This window comes from Pipra filicauda, unplaced genomic scaffold, assembly GCF_003945595.2.
Source record: "Pipra filicauda isolate LSUMZ 115617 unplaced genomic scaffold, ASM394559v2 scaffold11_size5308982_pilon, whole genome shotgun sequence".
NCBI lineage: Eukaryota > Metazoa > Chordata > Aves > Passeriformes > Pipridae > Pipra > Pipra filicauda.
Window position 1 is genome coordinate 3,207,501 of NW_024103652.1, and position 20,000 is coordinate 3,227,500.

The 20,000-nt window shown below is 36.1% G+C and overlaps 1 protein-coding gene and 1 long non-coding RNA gene across 9 annotated transcripts in view; one reads left to right on the forward strand and one right to left on the reverse strand.

Annotated features, from left to right (window-relative positions):
• The window catches only part of NPAS3 (neuronal PAS domain protein 3), a 610,089-nt gene that overhangs the window by 488,088 nt on the left and 102,001 nt on the right, over positions 1-20,000 (forward strand). The window lies entirely within an intron of this gene.
• LOC120324310 overlaps positions 15,798-20,000 on the reverse strand; it is an 11,705-nt gene continuing 7,502 nt past the window's right edge. The window contains exons 2-3 of the long non-coding RNA XR_005565529.1: positions 18,218-18,394; positions 15,798-15,853 (exon numbers count right to left, since the gene is read on the reverse strand). This is a non-coding gene — a long non-coding RNA (uncharacterized LOC120324310). The remainder of the gene's footprint in view (positions 15,854-18,217; positions 18,395-20,000) is intronic.

Sequence of the window (20,000 nt, forward strand, 5' to 3'; positions counted from 1 at the left end):
AAGCTTCAGCTTTTATGGAGCTGCAGACATATATATGTATGAGTTCATTGTAATTATCCTGTTTTTTTTCTGAAGGCAACCTGTAACCATCCCATGTTAGCCTAAAGCGCTTCTAATACTGTGATTCTATTCAGAGAATTTATATTCAGTTCTCTTGCAGTCTTAAGAGGGCATTCAGCCAGTTCTGAAAGCTGGTGAATTGAATTGATTGAATTTGGGCCTTCTGGAGCAGACTTATAGAACAGCTTCAGAAATCTTGATCTGCAACCTGATTCAGAAGCCACCAGAAGTTATTAATGATTTGGGAGGGTGCAGGGGAAAAGAAGAAACCTCTGACAAATTGTTACTCTAAAAATGAGCAAACATGAGCATATGTGATTTGAAAACTCCAGTTTATTTCAAAAAGACTCAGTAGATGGAAAATTTAATGATATTTACTTAGAGTACCTTTTGATGCAATTTAGACCAGCTAAAAGTCTATGGTCAGGCAGCCAAATTCCCAAAAACGTGTTTTAAAGATTTGGAAAACAGTTTGCTATGCATTAGATGACATTACTGCAAATATGAATATATTCTTTATTTTATAAGGTTTAACAAAGCAGATACTAAACTTACTAGTTAAGGTAAAGGCATGAGTAATGCTTGTTGAAACTGTGGGAAGTGGAGTTTCTTCCTCCTGAAGAAGAAACTAATCAGGTAGGACTTTGAGACATTACCAGCATACTCTTTTATTAACCATAAAAAATGGCTGCATTTAGTAGAATGTGCAAAACAGTTTAAATATTCAGCATTTGAGACTGCTTGTTACTACAGCTGCTGTAGATTTTATCCACCCATCGAGAAGCCAAACTCTGCCTAATATACAATGGAAAAGGGAAAAGAGGTTGGTGTCTAGAACTGAGAGTGAAATCTACAGCCTCAACACAATAGTGCACAGCTCAGCTCTGAATCTTTGAAAAGGCTTTTTATGTTTCCTGGGCACTGCAGCTTTACACTCTGGTGTATCAGGAAATCTGCTAGTAATGTTTAAAAATCCCATTCCATAAACAAGCTGAAAGTGAAGGAGTCCAAACACATCACAGAAATATTCTGCCTTGCACACAGAAAATCTAGCAGATGTTTATTAGTTGTTACAACCACACAGCATAAACTGTCTTCAAAGCTTTATTATCAAACAAAATTCCAGTAAAAATTATACAGTCTCTATACTCTTTATTATCACCCTCATTGTGGTATGGTCTGTGGATGTGACTCATGATCTAAGTAAATCAAAAAATGACATCTGCTAGCATCAGTGAGGAGTAGATCAGGCCCTTTAAGATATAAACAAATAGGGCCGTTGCCAAAGTGTTGTCAATAACTTGAAGCATGAAAAGATAACCAGTTAGGGGGGAAAAAAGGTTTTACCTTAAGCATCAGAAATGTAAATGTTTTTATCACCTTTTGGATTTTGACTTCCTTTGCATCATGAGCTAGAAACTTTCTCCAACTTTAGAGGTGAAAAATTCTGTACTATTTGTGTGATTACAGAGTCTAGGACTGTAAGGAAAAGACAAAGTTACTGCAAATCTCACAGTTAAATTATGCAAGTTGCCAACCCTGCAAAGGTTAGTTGTTCACACAATTATGAATACCTCTGTAAATAATAATAAGCATCCAAAAATTAAAGATGCAAAAGGTTGATTTAGGCAAACACTTCTCAAGATTCCTAGGTTTTTATGAGAATCAAGAAATAGGAATTTAAACACAGTTGTTCAGTTTCTCATGCTCTCTGTACACATTATTTTCTACCCTACTCTTCATGCATTGTTTTCTGTTGTTATTTGGCCAAGCTATTTTTTCTAGAGTTATTATTCCCAAAGGACTTAGGCCTGATTTATCTTTCTTTTTTGAAATTATGCACCTGTGTTTTCCTATCCCTAAACTGAACTGCACAACTGAAATTCTCTGCTGTGTATCTTCAGTTACACAGGGCTTTAAAGTCAGCTGATTAATTCTCAAAGGTCTGAAGACACCTAACTTACACAAGTTTTTTGAATGTTTTTATTGTTTTTATCAAATTTCCTTCTATTTTATCATATTATTTTGGGATTTGTGATGCACAGAGCAGTAAATATTGGAATGCTTTTATCACAAGATGTCTCAGCTACAGCTGCATAATATAAAAACTGTAGATAGACATGAGATTTCTTCCTTTCTCTGTGTATGTTACATCATCGTCTCGTTTCATGTGCTGCCTATTATAGACTAAAGGTCTCCATAAGATCCTGTTCAATACAGAAAATAAATTATTAGACTTTCTTTTTGTTTACCTTCTGGAGGAGATTCAGCAGTGAGGTCTTGAAAGCTTGAATTTCATGTTCCAAGCTTTTTTTTTACTTTTGTGATGTGGGGAAAACCATAGATAAGTTTCTGATTATTTCACATGTGCAACAAATACCCTTGAAGACTGTCTTATTTTCTGGCAAATAAAATAGGTAAGAGCATAAGAAACATGTTCAGTTGGACTATATTAGCAAAGAACCTCAACCTCTCAGTTGGGATGACAGCATCTCTTTCAACTACTCAAGCAGGTCAGCCAAAACAGCAGGTCAGGGCTGGGGCTAACTGGATACGTCTGTGTGTGTGTTTGCCAATGACTGATGAGGACAGGATGAGTTCATCTAGAAAAGAGCGAAGTTCTTGGAGAGTAGAATGTGCCTGAACATAGAGCAGGTTAGTGCAGAGAACAGTGGGCGCTAAACTGACTGCAATCTTTAAGTGTTCCCATGAAAATTGTTTTGGGTTTCCTAGCTTACTTTTCCTGTTCTGATGGCTTACAACTTATTACCAGTGCTGAGCAAAAATTATTAATTTTCCCTTAACAATGATCTGTGCTTTTCAGACTGAAATTAGTAAGATTTCCAGTTTTCATTAAATAGAATATATTTTAAATAGTGAGTTTGAAACATTTTTATAATTCTAAAGTGTGTCATATTTTTGTGGGTTTGGTCTTTTTTATTGCATTTGTGCATATTGTGGACCTTCATGGCTGCTTGGAAGACTGAACATTCTTCAGCTTGTATATGATAGTCTGAGTAGTTTCTCCGAGTGTTTTGAGGGGAACTGAAACAGTCTTCATCCTTTGTGTAGTTTACATTTCTGTACAGCAATGACTCATAATTTGCAGCATGTTCACAGGCATATTGAAGTCTCAATGACATTTTCAGTTTTCAATAGCAAATCAAATCCTAAAATATATTTTATATTAACTGATTCTCTGATTTGTTGTTTTTATTTTAAAACTTTAAATAATACAATTACACTTACAAAAAGAGTTAGTATGACTAAGCTAAAATTAAGAAATGTAAAAGTCCTATCGCAACGCTTTGAAACTTAAAATCTCACACAGAAGTTATACTGTTCAGAAGTTGTAAACTGTCCTTTTATCTGTCAAGGTTCATTTACAGAAAATGATCGATTTGTTTGTTATGAAGTAGAGAAGAATGTTAAAGTATTTATTTCGTAAGAGACTCATGCACTATTAGCAAAATGTTTCTAAACAGCAAGCTTTATTCCCATCTCTGATGAAGCAAGAAAGTCCCACCTCTTCACCTTTCAGATTGGCTCCTTCATATTATTCATGCTAGTCTTTTCTCACTAATTTTATGATTATAATGAGGCAGTGGCATGCTAGTTAGCATAGAATGACCTTCTAATTGAAAAGCTGTAAATTCAGTCTCAGTGGCCAGCACTGGCAGAAATTTAAATAAATAAGGCTGCAAAGTCCTTAAAATTTCTGGCCTCTTGACCAGGGTGCTACCAAAGTCCTAGTCATCTGTCGTCTGGTGATGCTTTGTAACTCTTGGTGTTAACTGTCTGTCTTGTCACAAGTTAGGTTAGCATGAGAAGAACAAAGAGCAAGAAGTCTTTTACTGGTTAAACAGAGGATTTTGCATTTGAATATCTCCAATATCTGATGTAATGCTATACTTTATAAAGCAGCCTGTTAGTCACATAAGGCTTATTGTTTAATTTTCAAATCATGATGTAAAGCTGGCCAGACTGATGCATCAGTAATTCCTGTCTCTTTATATAGTTTTTCCTGATCGTAGTTTTAATGTTTGTGCATTTATTATTTGAAAGCCCTAATAACACTGGTTTAATGAGATTTTCTTTAAGACAACCACTTGAGATTGGTGCCCAGATACTAAAATGATAAGGTCTTTTTAAGTGTTAGGGAAGATGGATGGATATTTGTGAGCAACTCTGAGAAACTGTGCAGTGTTCAGTGTGTCTTAGAGATACCCAGCTTATGAAATGGTCACAACACATTATCCTACCCACACATAACTAAATACCTCTCAGGATCTTGGTGTTGGTGCTTGGCACTGTCTCACTTAAGGTCGTAGCACTAACAAACACTGTATTAGTAATAACTGATAAGAGTTGATAGTCTTGCATAATATAAAGCAGCTTTATTCTGTCAGTGTCATGCATCTTTATCAGGAATGCATCATACAGACAATGGAAATTTTCCATGTCCTTTAAAGTTTTGCATTCTGTATATTTGGTTGTTAGACAAATAGAGCAAGCTTTGCTGACTTCATTTTCATTCTTGGCAGCATGTTTTTATCATAAGGCAGATAGTCATTAATTTACAGAATCAACGCTGGGAACAGCTTTTGTGATCTCATATTAAATTTTCGCCTGAATCCGCCCCTTGGCAAAAATTACTCACATCGTTAAAAAATATTTAATTAGGCTGTAGTTTATACCCAGCTCACTGGGGAAATGTTGGAATTAATATGATTTACATGAATTCTGTTTCTCTTTTTTCTGTTAGAGATTAGTTTTGAATTCAGTTCAGAGGGTCGCTGACACTGCCAAGGACTCACAATTGTGAAGGTCAAACAGGTAGCAAATACTTCCCCTGGGTAGTTTCCCTGAAAAGACAGCTCAAAATTGCTTTTAATTACGGGTTACCTAAAAGGCCACTTGCTGTTTTTATTTTTCCACAGATCTCTCAAACATTACATGGCTGGAACTTCTAGGTAGACCACATTAGTTCAAATCTAAAACAATATAAGTCGTGTTTTCACTTTTTTTTTTCTTAAAAATGTATAGCATATAAACACCAAACAGAGATTCATGTGTGCACATAAACAAGCATACGTATGTGTATGCCTGTGTTTAAAACACTACCTTTGGTGGCTGCTTCTCTATTGCAGTGGGGAGAACACAAAACATCCTTTCTCTTTCCTAAGGTTTGTAGAGAAAAAAAAAAAAGGAATATTTTGGAAGAAAAAGTATTTTCCTTCGTAACAATGCAACCACTGGCTTAATTATTCTTCACAAGATAAGGTACAATGTTTAGTTATGCATTCTCTTGTTTATGATTTCAATGGCTAGAAAAAACCCTGGGGATCCACAATCCTATGCTTTTTAAAAAGAGAATTTAATGGAAACTTTAATTAATAATCTAATCAATCAATTAATCTCTGCTACATAAGTGTTGAAATTTTATTCTCCTTCACAGCTGTATCTATATAGAGAGAAATGAAATGGCCGCCCAATTATCAGGATGATGGGGAACTGTTACAGACACAAAGAAAAAGTGAAACTGTAATAGTTTTGTGAAGCTGACACAGATAATATAATGCTAGGGAAGTACTCTTGAATTTGGGATAGATCACAATATGTCAGCATGGTGAGTTGCTGTGCAGCTCATTTCAGAAGTTAATTTTTTTTCTTTAGATGAATATAAGCATGTAAGAACAGTCCCCCAGGGAGTTAGGACTTAACCTGTTTGCTTTGTGGAAACTCTGGCAATTATGACGTATCAGTAGTCAAAAAACCCTGTTAAATAGTGAGTGTCACATAGTGTTGACTTTTGCCTTGAGTTCAGAAAATGTAAACCATCTGCTTTATGAACTATGTGCAGACCAAACCATGCTGTTGACTAGCCAACTGTTGATAAATAAATATTTATATATCCAGTGATTTATATAGGTCTTCTATCAGTACTACAAAGGTGAGCATCAGTTTGACCCTTATTTCTAGGACTATGAGTCAATCCAACCTCTTTGGAGCCTGGAACCCTGCCAGAGGTGCCTGCAGTACTGATGGCAATTTAATTGATAACAATGCAGATGATTCTTTCATGCACAAATTTATCTCCTTAGCAGACTCCACATATGTATGTCTGTATGCTTCCAAGTACTTTAAAAAAATGCATTAAAGAGAGACTTATGTGCAGGAAAGAGAATTAAATCATAGGTAGGGCTGCACATGTGTTGTACAGCTTCTGTTGCCAAGCTTCTACTTTCTTTTGAAAAGTCAGTTTAATGTGTAGAAACACTTACAGGACAATTTTACAATTTAGTGAAGAGCCTTTTGCAGAGAAGTGTAAAAATGTAAACCAACTTTGAAAAAGGAAATTGAAATTTGTACATCCTTAGCAATGTATTTAATATTTTGGGCTGCATGCCATGTGCTACAGTCAGTGCAATCTGTACATCTAAACTTCTATAAAGTCTGAAATGTAAGAACTTTATTACACTTTGAGTAGAGACTGTACACATAGGAAAATATGGTTTATGGCAATTTTTGGACTGCAAAAGGCTAATTAGATATTTACATCAAGATCTCATTTAGCTCTCTAGTTCTTTCCTACAGTAATAGAAAAGGCAAGGAACAAAATGTCATACTGAACTATCACTGAACCTAATTCCCTATCTCTTAAATTCAGTGATTTACCATTTCTTTAAAGCAGTATATCTTTCCTTTTATCTTTGGCATATTCATTTTCAATCCTTTCCCAGGATGCAAGTCCTGATGGCTTGATATTACACTCTTTTTGGCAAGGAAAGACCACAACTTTATTTGCAGCAGAAATTGGTTCAAATACCCTAGTATTAATTGTGCATACTATATACAGAAATAATAGCTTACCTTGCCAGCAGTCAGACTTTCCAGCCAGTTATTATAACACTCTTTTCCAGCTGAAGAGTTTTGAATTTTCTTGCCTGTCAGTGAAAAACTGATCATTCCAACCCACAAAATATTTTGCTCTAAAGAAGGCAACTCAGAATTTCTCACCCACCCAAAATTGTAGCAACTGAAAAAAATCTGTTGTAATCATTTGTCTGCATCCTTATGCTATCCTTCTGTTCTTTTACCTTTTGCTCCCTTCTGTTCCTCAACTAGGCACCACTGTCCCTTGCAGTATCCAGGGACCATTAGTCCATAAATACACCATTCTGGCTGCATTTGATATATAAAACACACATATTATACACCCAGAATGATTTACAACAATTTACAATAAATAAAATGCTATCATCATGCTGAATAGAGGCTTTGGAAGTGCCAGTCAAGCATACAAGTTGCCATGTTGTGATGCACCATCTGGATTCCAGCAGTAAGGCAGCACCATACAGTTTTCCAAGCAGAAATTAAAAGCATGGCTGCTGAACATCTGAGTTTTAAGACACTGTCATATCTAAAATATGACAGAAACCATTTGTAATGTCATTCTGTTCTTGTTTCTGCCTTTTGGGTCAGAGGCAGCTCTATGGATACCAGAGTAACATGTTCAATTAGAGCATTTGTTACACCTCAGGAAAATGATCTTGGAGTCACTATGGGTAGGTCTGAAATTGTCAACTGAATGTGCAGAAGCAGCCCAAATGTTGAGCATCATGAGAAAGAATATTGAGGATATCATGAACATAAAGTGCAATCAAGACCTGACAATATTTTTTTGCCAAGGCAACCATGGATAGAAGTGCTGCAGAATTTCTTAATTATTGGTGTGTTAGGTACTGTGTTTCTTATATGACTGTGCAGTGATGACTAGCAAGACATACCAGTTCTTGGGCATTCTCAGATCATAGCCTTAGCCATAAATGTAACATCTGAGTCCTGTCAATCAGAAAAGCCTCTCTTGCTCTTTTTTCCTTCTTCTCCTGTTTGTTTTTTATTCCTATATAATACCAACAAGTAGTACAAGACAAATACAGGTCACCGATACAGCCTGTGTGCTGGCAGAACAGCAGGACTGTTCAAAGAAATAACAGAAAGATCCTCATTGTGATTTGTTGCGTAAGACAGATGCTGGTATGCATTAGCTGAGGGACATGAATAAAAATGAAAACAAAGGAACCATTTCATATGAAAAAATATGGAAAAAATATAAGGAATAAGAGAAAGGGAAAAGCCTAAAAATATACACTTACTTCTTACAAATACTTGAAGCAGGGACCATGTTTTATGTATTTTACTCTACAGAATCACAGAGAATCACAGAATCTGCTGAGTTGGAAGCAATCCACAGAGATCATTGAGTCCAAATCTTAGTCCTGCACAGGACCCTCCCCAAGAGTCACACCATGTTCCTGAGAGTATCATCCAAACACTTCTTGAACTCTGTCAGGCTTGGTGCTGTGACCACTGCCCTGGGGAGCCTGTTCCAGTGCTCAACAACCTCTGGGTGAAGAACCTTTTTCTAATACCCAACCTAAACCTCCCTGACTTAGCTTTGTGCCATTCCCTCAGGTTCTGCCACTGGTCTCCACAGAGAAAAGTGTCCGTCCCTCCTCTTCCCCTCACAAGGATGTTGTAGACTGCAATGAGGTCTCCCCTGTCTTCTCTTCTCCAGGCTGAACAGACCAAGTAACCTCAGCAACTCCTCATACAGTTTCCCCTCAAGGCCTTTTACCATCTTCATTACCCTCCTTTGGATGCTCTCTAAGAGCTTATAATCTTTCTTATGGCACCCAAAACTACACACAATATTCAAGGTGAGACCACACTAGTGAAGAGCAGAGCAGGACAATCCCCTCCCTCGACCAGCTGGCGATGCTTTGCCTGATGCCCCCCCGGACATGATTGCCCCCCCTGGTTGCCAGGGCACTGCTGACTCATATTCAACTTTCATTTGACCAGGACCCTCAGGTCTCTCTCCATAGCACTACGTTCCAGGGTCTCATTCCTTAGTCTGTATGTACATCCAGGGTTGCCTCATCACTGGGGCAGTGGAGTCCCAACCGTGACTGTGTCATGGATGTTTTAAAAATACAAACAACTTTATTGGATTTTAGAGGAAAAACTGTTTTCAAAACTGAGGTTAGTTGTCATATTACCTCACAAGATAAGGATTGCTCAGAGTCTAAAACTAATATAGCTTTCCCATTTAACTATTTTTCAGTTTGTAGGTATTATGAGTGATGCTGGAGAGAGAACTGAACTTCATATGTTGGCCTTATTATCTTGTTACTCCTCTCCTTAGATGTATCATCAAAAAGGCAAGGAACTCTTCTGTTCTAAATAGTCAGTTTCATTGCTAAATTAATTAAATGAGGGAAAAATCATACAAGTATGTGTTTACAGTCACTTTAAAGCCATTAAAAAGAGTGCAGTGGCTAGCTGTAAATTCAGCTATGAAACTTACTTGTCATTTGCAGTAGACATAGACACTCAGGAAGCTGCAAAGTCTAAGCAGAACCTCCAGAAAAACAGTGGTACAAGGATCCTGTATTAACATATATAGCTCTATGCAATTATTAGTAGTGGGAAGAATTCCACAGTGTGAAGAACTGGACTTATTTTCCTGAGGTAGGAAGGATATATATTTTTACTAAATATCATTAAGTTACATAACCAAGGTATAGCTAATGAGTTGGTTAACAGACATCTATATCTTTTACTATTCTTCTTTTATTGGACTTATTGTCTTCATTGTATTTGTAATCCTCCCCCAGAAGCTCCACTTCCTTCCTTGGTTTTGCACTTCTCAATGGCCATATTTCTCCCTCTATATCTCCTCAATTAGCTCTTAGTTTCCCTCTGTTCTGCTGACATTTCTCTGAGTTAAGTTCCATTTTCACCATTTCCCTCTCACCTCATCTCAGTCTAAGCAGAAGTGAACTTTTTGCCTATTGTTTTTTAACATGTATTAGGTGATTTAACATGTGGACACTTAGGAAATTTCAGATGCAAAAAATATCACCAAGTTCTAAAGGTGTCTTTTGTCTTCAGAACTCGGGGCTCTTTACAGTCCATAATGCATCTCTGAGGCTGCAGAACCTTCTCCCTCCTGTTTACTTTTCAGTAGTGCCGAATACTGCAAAAGTGCATCTATAAAGTACATTTTAAACATTTTTCTTTCTCTCTCAAAACTTAAAATTCACTGTCATCCCATTATCCAGATTCACTATCGTGTTTTCATCTCCATGTCTTCCATAATACTCACTATACAAGCATTTTTTATCTGAAACTATCCAAAATTTGTCCATTCATCTGTACCTTTTTCTTAGTCATTTGGTTACCTGCATTGTTCTAACCTCAGTCTCATTTTTTGTTTTGGTTTGAGTAAACTGTGACTGTTATGGTGTTTTCTTACAAACCTATAAGGATCCCGACATTTTTATGTTTCTGACAACTCTCTTTTGCTTTCTTTAGATTCTCACATTAATTTCACAAATTGCCTTCATTTCCTTTACCGATTTTGTCTTTCTGGTATTTCTCATGCTGACTCCAATTCTTGGTAGAAGCTTGCACATCTCATTTTTTTAGCTGTATCTTACCTTGCTTTTCTTTTTCAGACTGTTTCTCCTCTACTTTAAAATACAAATGTTGCCCTTACTCTTCCACTCAAAAATTTTTCTTTTTCCAGAATACTGGGAATTTGTTTTTCTTACCTGGATTCAATTATATCTTCAACATCAAGACTCGTTTTTACTGTATCATCTATTACATGTGCAGTGTTGCATAAACTACTAATAAAGAAATCTAAAATTGTAAAAGGAAATATTTGAAGAAAAAACAGGCATGAAAAGAGCATAGGAGAGTACTTCATCTAACTACAGTGTAATCCTACAAATTCTATATAATTTTTCCTTTTATTGGTAAAGAGGAGAAAATCTACATAGGTGAACTAAATACCTGTGTGCTGGTTTTGAAAATACAGCTTTATCAAATCCAGAGACCATGTTTGAGAGAGTATAGATGGGAAGTTCAGAAGTCTCTGACAGGACAGTAATCTTCTATTGCATTTTTTTAAGCAAAAGAAATAGATTTGGTTTCCTGTGAATGCGAATATTTATTAAACAAGAAAATCCTGAGTGAAGTTAGAATATAAATCTTTTTAAATTGGTATATTTATTTCTGTTAAATTTAACACAATCCCTCTTTTGAAGCGCAATGCAAGCAATATCTACTTGAACAAATTTCATGCAGCATGAAGATGTATTGTGGGTTAATTCTGAAGAACATGCCTCTCCAAAGGTCTTCACAACGTTTCAAGCATTTGTTTTTTTCTTCTCTTAACATGTTTGAAATTGAAATTCAACTGTGAACAGTGTTTTTTCTTTGTGTTTTTACAGAAGCATATTTGCATGCCCTAGAAAAGAATCAATATTATGAATGAAAACTCTCCCCAAAACTCTTTAATTATATGTCTGTGTATCAATATGTAATATTTTATGTTTTCCCAGATTTTTTCTTCTTTTAGCTGACACAGGCAGACTTTGAAAGGAGTAAAATCAACAGTGCAACAACGAAATGCATGCAAACTTGTTAAATGTGATGGCAAAATAAAAAGCTTCAGTCAGTATGATCAGTTAAAAAAAAAAAAAGAAAAGATAGCCAGCAAACTGTCTATCATGTGATGAAATTTGACAGTAGGGATTATGGCTTTGATGGACCAGAACAGCTAATAGAAGAAGCTGACATTTTTGAAACCCTGCTAATTAAGGGTTCCTTCCTTAATATTAAAATAAAGTCTTTGTCTGGGTTTTATGGTTGGAGAATCAGGTGTTTTCATTAATATATGCCAGTCAGTCTTAATAAGCTTGGAGGGCAGAGGAAGTTATTATTGAGTGACCTTCTACAAAATAAGCATGTTGCTAAGGGCTCTAACCCTGCCCTGTTCAGACTGATGAATCTCATTTCCAATGCAAAAGCTTCACAAGAAATCCAAGTATTCTCTGTGCAATCACAGAAAATAATCCTTGTGTCTCTTGTAATGTCCAGAATTGCCACTTACTATACTACTACTGTACAATGAATATTACAATAGATATTATTTTTCTAGCACAATTGTCTACATTTCTGAATTGCCAAGAATAGAAAAACTTATTGTCCAGACACTTGTATTGAAAAGTCAGCTCATTTTAATACTTCTCAAATAGTCATCTACCCTGTTCATGAATTATAATGCACAGAATACATCTGACAATACTAGCTTTGAAAAAGAGATATGTCTGAATTTTTACATATTCATTTTCAAATAGATTTCAAACAGATTTTAAACCATTCATTGAAATTCATTGAATTTGGATTTTGATTGACTCCTAATCTAATTTTACATTTGATAAGTTTTCATCTTTTTTTGGTAGTAATTTTGATTTGATGTTGCTTTTTCAAGATAAGTGGAAGGGTGTGGTAAGTTACTAGAAGTTATTATATATTTGCTGATAGAAATTAGAAAATGAGCTACTGAATCAGATTAGTTTAGTGCAGCGTCGTAACTACCAGTGATGTGTCTTATATCAACTCTGTGTGGGCTGGGCCATTTCTAACACCCCAAGACTTTCTGCAGATATTTACTAATGTTTTGTTGCTTTTTACTTTCCTTGCTTTTCTCTAACTGGGTCAAGTCAGTACTCTAAATGGTCTGTGAGTTACTGCACTCATAATAGAGTGGATAATGGATGAAATTCAAAGCAACACATCCAGTTTGCTGACACTATGCTAATAAAATAACATGGCTGCCAAGTAGAAATGTCAGAGTTGGGAGAATATACATGCTCCCAGGTCATTGTGTGAATTTCTAAAAGTTGAACATTTAATAGGAAGCAATCAACTGCATCACATTTGAAGATCTCCATTCCTTAACTGATGGCACAGCAGATGGATCTAGTTTTCTTGTCCAACCCAAACCAATCTATCACAATCTGTAGAGTACTTGATAAAACTTGTTCCAAATAGGTTTGTTTCTTTTTTATTTACATTTATGATCATGCTAAATTGGCTTCAGAACTCAAACACTGCAACAGAAGTAGATATACATACTCTTGGATAATTCTTGCTCTATGTTGTTACATAAGTAAAAACACTGTAAACCAGTGAGAGAGTTCAGACCAGTGCCAATGTTGGAAAAGACAAAATTGAGGTGCATGTATTTCATTTCTGTCTAGATGTTTCCTTCCCAGAACATTCTGATACATCATTTTATGATAAATATATATAAAATAAATCAAATCAAATCAAGTAATGTCATGTAAAACATATCCCATCTAAAAGATGCCCACTATCCAATGCAATGTTTGATTTATTTCTGAATGCCTAATAGATGTCACATTTGAATACAATTAGTCCTTTTAGTCTACAGAGTGCTTTGAATATGAAAGGCTCTCTGTATTCTGTTCCATTAAAGTCAAAACCATCTATGCATCTTGGACTATCTGTATCTCTGCTTGATATGAAGTTTGTGATTTTTGGCTACTTTTTCCCTTGAGCATTTTTCCCCCAAACAAAAGTTATGTGATTTAGCTCCATATTAACCTTAATCCTCTTAAATCTGGAACGGTAGTAAGTGCAACATTTTTCTTAGAATGTGTAAAACTGATGAAATTAAAATCCCCATGGGTTTGTGGTTGGTGGTTGTTTTTTTATTTTGCTGTGAGTTTTTTGCTTTGGTGTTTTTTGTTTGGTTGGGGTTTTTTTGAGGGAAACGTGTGAGTGTGGCTGTGGATGGTGGAGGTCAGGGAGGTAGTAGAAGTGTGATCACTGATTTCCACTCTGTCTGTAGTGGACGGATATGATCAACGGAGGGGAAACAGCCCATATAGTATCTGTTAGCATCTCACTGGCAGCAGCAAACCACAGGAACAAAACCTTAGATCTACCCTAGGAATGCCTCTTTCAGGTATAGTGTTGGGGTGCCTAATATACTGCTGCTCTAGAGCCATTTTTTTTCTTTTAGTATTTGAAGAAATGCAAAATAAAACACTTGAAGTATCTGAAAGTGTCAAGAAGAAAGGAGTCACACCCCTTGCATGTCCATGAGGTTTAGAGGATTTTTTCCCTTATAGTGAGTTTAGAACTCCAAAAAGTCTGATTGAAAGCTTGCTGATTTCTGATAATAAAACTTTTGTAGGCATCAATGTGTGTAAGAAGTAACCCTCGTAGAGAAATATTTCATTCTCATCCTTGTTGGCATTGTGTTACTAAATCATATTAAAAGAGCTTTCTTACAGTCTCAGCAGTACTTTATGCAGTGCCTGCTGTGGTTCATCTAAGAGCCAATATTGGTGCTCATTCACCAAAAAAGTAAGAGTAAAGCAGAAATGGTATCTATATGCAGAAATCGATATTCATAAATAAAACAACAAAAGTCACTTTACTCAAATACTATAAATGCTATAATTTTTACTGTAAATGTAACTGGAACAAGGTCATTCATTTTGCTGCTAGAAAACAAATGGAGTACTAAGCTAAATTTATGTTTTCTTCAAGAATAATGGATTTTTGTGCAGGAGGAAGGAAATTTTTTCCACAACAGAAGCTAACAGGTGATTTCCACTTCCAAACATTGTGACTGTAGCTTAGGACAAGAGCTATGAAGAGAAAAGGATGCTCCAGGATGTTTGCAAAAGGCTCACTGATTGCTGACAACAGCAATGTTGTGATTAAAAGGAGTGGCATACAAACTATGAGGCTTGTCCTTAATGTAGCAGGATACAGGGTGCCCAGAGGACACCCCAATGCACTGAATGATCCATCTCTATTCCATTAATCATATAGATGTACAAGTATTCAGAGAAGGGAATATTTCACAGCCAAGACCAATGTAAAACAACTGAAAGAATAAAAAGACTCAACCCAACATATTTATGAAATTTGCAATATTTAGAATCTACAGCTGTGGGCAGGTGGCTAATTTAGCATAGAAGGAAGAGCAAAAAAGCAGCTGTAAAGATAGCCAGAACAATCAGCATGTCCCACTCCACCAACACATTTGTGAATCCTGAAATAATCTGGCTGTGGAAAGTATTACTCTAAGTGATCAATATGACTAATCACTTTTAAGAGGAAGGCATTTATATGGAGATAGTATCTGTTTGCAACATATATAACTTTTGCAGTTTCAGGCTTTGCTTTTCTATGTGCTCTTATTTTCCTGTCTTCCTCATAGTTCATAAAACAGAAGCTAAACATCTTGGCAGCAACCTTTCAGCTGTTATATTTGAATGTAGTAATACACAGTAGCCACTTTGGTGGATTTCAAAACTTGGAGTGACCTCCAGTTCTGAGTAGCAATAAAAAAGGATGGAATTTTCCAGAGGGACACAAAAAGATACTGAACGAAAGAGAGACAATGTAAAGTACAGAAGACCTATGAATGACTTGAGATGGGCTGGCTTGAAATGCAAGAATAATCATTTAAACAAAAGAGAGTTTCTGGGAATATTTTCCAGAGTGATTAAGGGAAAGTGAATGAGAAATCTCTCCTCTTTCCCAAAGGAACACGAGAATCTTTTCTTCTGTTACTCAATTTTGTAAAACACAAATATGTTTTAGAAAGTAGTTTGAGAAAGCTGTGAAATTTGTTCTTTTAGCCAGTGCCCCAATTTCCTTCCATTCTGATACACTCTTAAAGACAGAATCAATAGGAGTATCTACCTTAATTTACAGGCTTCATCCCATAAAACCATAGTCTCACTCAGGATTTAGACTGCAAATTTCTTAGAACATTGGAAGGGCTCCCCTTGCAGCCTGGCACAGGGTCACAGAGGCTTGTACAAAGATCTTTAATTCCTTCATTCTCAGGTTATAGAGCATAGCAAAGAACTGCCATGGGCAATCTCTGTACAAGAAGAAGAGAAAATAAAACGAAAAGTATGAGAGAAAATGGAAGCTGAGTTGAGCAAAAGCAAGTGTCCAAAGATATCTGTATAATACCTAGTGCTAGTGTTAGCTGCCTTGCATATACTTGCTCCTGACAGACTAGGTGCCACGTTATGTCAGCTGCAGAAGGCTACAACCCCCCACCCTGCCCCAACAGGAAAACTCTCTAGCTGATAGCTGCCTAACATAAAGGTATGAAGGATTTTATATCCATGGCAAAATTTTCCAAAGAGCTGTCTCAGGCTGAGCATCCAGAATCAAAGGCTACTTTTGAAAAGTTGACCCTAGCCTTTGGGGAGACACTACAAAGACTTTCCTTATAATGTTTGCTGAAAGGGTAATTTGAATCTCATTCTGTAGTCCCACATTGGACTAAATTGAAAGTGCCTCCATCGATGTCAACAGTTTAATGAAGATTGCTGTAATTTCATGGATTTTTTTTTTTTTGGTAACCTATGCTAAATGAGTTACATGATGCAGTGTGTGTCTATATGTGTGTAAGTCATTGAAAGACTTTTTGTTCTATCAGATTCACTATTGAAGATAAGTTTTTCTTTCTCCTCTTTCTACTAATATATACAAAACTTTATTCAGCAGGAGTTTCAATTTCTGTATCTGTTCTTGAAATATATGAACTAAAATTTAAAGTAAGATGGATTGGGAAAGAATGCAGTATTTCTACCAAAGCAGTTCAATATTCAGAAGTCCTGTGATATGTAAAAGTTATAGAGAGTGAGCTATCATACAAATTAGTCCAGAGGAAACCCTATTCTAATGTTGATACCACATTGCATTGTATTTCACTTTCTTTTTGGTGTATTATTTTATAAGCTGTAGTACAGTCTGGTGATTGTTGTGTTCTGTTTTATACATCATCTCTAATCTTCCTTGTTGCATAACATGTAGCTTAGTATTTAGAGAAAAATTAAATAACCAGAAAATGGATAATAAATGCTTATTCAACTATCTGCAATTTGGTGTGTTAATCCTTATATAGAAAATTCATTATTGCATGGATATATTACTGCTTTTTTCTGTTGCTGAGCTATTTGTAACCATATTTCACCTTAAAAAGCATTTTTAATCACTGTTAATCACTAAGGAGTTTATAGTGCACTGTCCATTTCCACAGCCTTGAAGTGCTGCTTAATCCATTTAATCTAATGAGATTTACCATAGCACTAACTTTTGTTGTTGCAATAATACCACAGTTAGACAGTATTGCTCAGTTCAGGAAGAATAGCAAAGGCAATTGATATGCCTGTTTGAAAAGGCAAATTCTTCCTTGTTTCCCAGGAATCACATCCTCCAGGAGGATACGATGATTCTGATTTAGAAAAGTCACCGAAGTTCAAAATCGTTTCGCTATTCACCAAACTGAGAAGTTACCAAATATGAATTACCGATATCATAGATATTTTTATAACCTCCGGGATTTTATGGCATAACAGTGACCTCTTTAAAATATTACACCCTCTGAGATTTTTACAAATGACATTAAAATAAAAAAGTATTGTCTAATATGCTGGAAAAGCAAAGCAAAGAAAAAAAATCTTTTTGTGCCAAAGAATTTTCAGTTTCCTGTTGCTGTAAGCAGCTAGAGAGGTTCACACTCCACAGTCACTTCATTAGTAACAATCTACAGCAATTCTTTTGAAGTCAGTACAGTTAACCAGCTGTAAAACCAATGTTACTGCAATAAAATCCAGACCTACAGGTGCCATACTTTCTGCCATGTACCACAGTCATTTCTGATTCTTCTTTCAGAATCTCACTATTGTTAATAATAAAACAATAGTATCTCAGATACTACAGAGTGGTAACCACTGGTAAATTTATGTGACCTCTGTGACTGAAGAGTAACAAATTAAGTGAGCATGCATGATTCGTCTTGCTCAGAGCCACTCAAGGCACGAGCTAGCGCAATACTCCTTCCTCTAGAGCATATTGCATGCATTCTATACATATTCAGTTCAGCTGGAAAAGAAGGAGTTTCTACCAATCAGGTCAGTATATGAAAGTAATTTCATCTCTCCATGCTGTATGCATCATGATTATGGATGTGCTGAGGCACCAATAATCAATCTCAGTTACTGAAGGACATGTTGTCACTTGCTGCTCTTAGTCATGAAAATGTTGTACAAAAAAGCAGAAGCAATACAGCTTGATTTTCAGGGAGGTATTATTGTACATGAGGTACTGGGAGGTCATACATTATGATAGGGAGCACAAGCTGCTCAGTGCTGTTCATTTTGCTGTGTTTTTTATAAATGGTTATGGAAGTAAAACATAAGCTGTACGGCTACAGTGTCAGGTAGAGTACCTTGGGCTTTTCTCCTACTTTCTTCCACCCATCCAAGCAACTTGCAGAGGTGGCATTATCGAACACTTTTTCCTCCTCCCAATGAACTGGGGGTGTTTTGCAGAGATTAGTTTAAAATGATCCAATCTATGTCCTATAAAACTGACTTCTCTGGTAGTGGTAAGTGGCAGCTGGCAGCTGGCAACAGAACAGTTCAAAGGTGCATGAGATCATCCATATTAAACAAAACAACCTAACATTCATTTGCATCCCATTTACCTTGAGGAAACTGCAGCGCAGGTTTAGTGTTAGACACATGATTAGTGTTTTGTTGGTCTCTAAGACCCCGAAAAGGTGGCTGTCCCAGCAGCAAATTCAGCGGGTACTACTGAATTGGTTTCCACTGACTAAAAACAAACTAATTTCCATGGTGAAAAAAATCTCCTAAGTCTGCACCATGTGACAAAGATTTTGTTACACTCAGAGCTGTAAATCTGAAGAAAAGTAAATTTGCTAATGAAAAGACCCAACCTGTGCAATTATATACAATCTCCTGAAAGACTGATATTTCTTTTTACAGTCTATTTTTCAGGCTACAGGCTGAAATGAAGCACACTACTAAACTGCTACTTCTAGTAGTCGGTTGTTCATGGTTTCTCTCTATTTTTGTCACCTGAGGTTGAACTTATATTTTCAGGGATGTTTGTTGATATTGCCGTACTAGTCCACAGTATAGGTAGGTCCTAGCATCATTTTGAATGATCCTGAGTTCAGCTTAAGATTGACGGTAAAGGCAAATTAGATTATAGCTCTTCTTACAATCTGATATGCAGAAAAGGAAAATATAATTGCTTTTTTTTCTGATGTTTCATATTTACAGCACTGGTGTAGTTAACTTGTCCGTAACCTGAACAATTTTATTTTTAAAAAATGTCTTTATTTTTAGGGCATTTTTTAAATACCTTGATAGAATGTATGTAAAATTCCAAGTTGAACGTTTAGAATTCTCTTTGCCTTGGCTCAGCAAGAGTAATCATGAACTTGTCATAGTACTTGTCATAGATAGTATGTTTGAATTTCCCTTACTTTCCTTCACAATTGGCTCCTCAGATCAGATTGTCTTGCTTGTTTCCTGAAGACAAGGGAAGATGGCCAAGGTCTATGTCTGGTAAATGTCCTACCCTATAAAGCCCACACTTTTCTGTGTTTCTTATGTTAGAGCAGTTTATTCCTGTGCACCTACTTTCTCATTCCACTTCTGCTCAGGCTGCCCTTTTAGGATGGCTGTTTTCTGAGGAGGTGGGAGTAGGCAGATGTGGAGTGGAGAAGAGTGAAGCAAAACTGCATTTGTCATGGTGCCTTTCCTACCTCAAACATTTTGGGTTAATCATTTTATAAGTAGCATGTTCTGGGGTAGTTTTTCTTGTTTCCATTCACTATGGGATGTGTGATTACTTGTATTTGAAATGAGTACTTAGATTTCATAGTTTAATGCAGTTAATAATACAGCCATGGAATGATAGGTATATTGAAGTATTTCAAAAGAGAAATTGTGATTGAAATACAGTAGTGAAAAGCTGACAGAGTTTATCAAAGTGCTGCCGTTTACCTTCATACAGAAGGAGGGTGGCTGTTTTCATATTCACTAATCCCCAAATAACCACCAAGAAATATTAAAATACACATTTTATTAGTTTCATTTAATTTCTTAATTGCTCAAATTCAGTTTACCAATTTATTGCTGTGTGAAATGCTTAGAGGCAATGCGTACATTAAAGGGATTATTTACATGTAATCCCTCCCT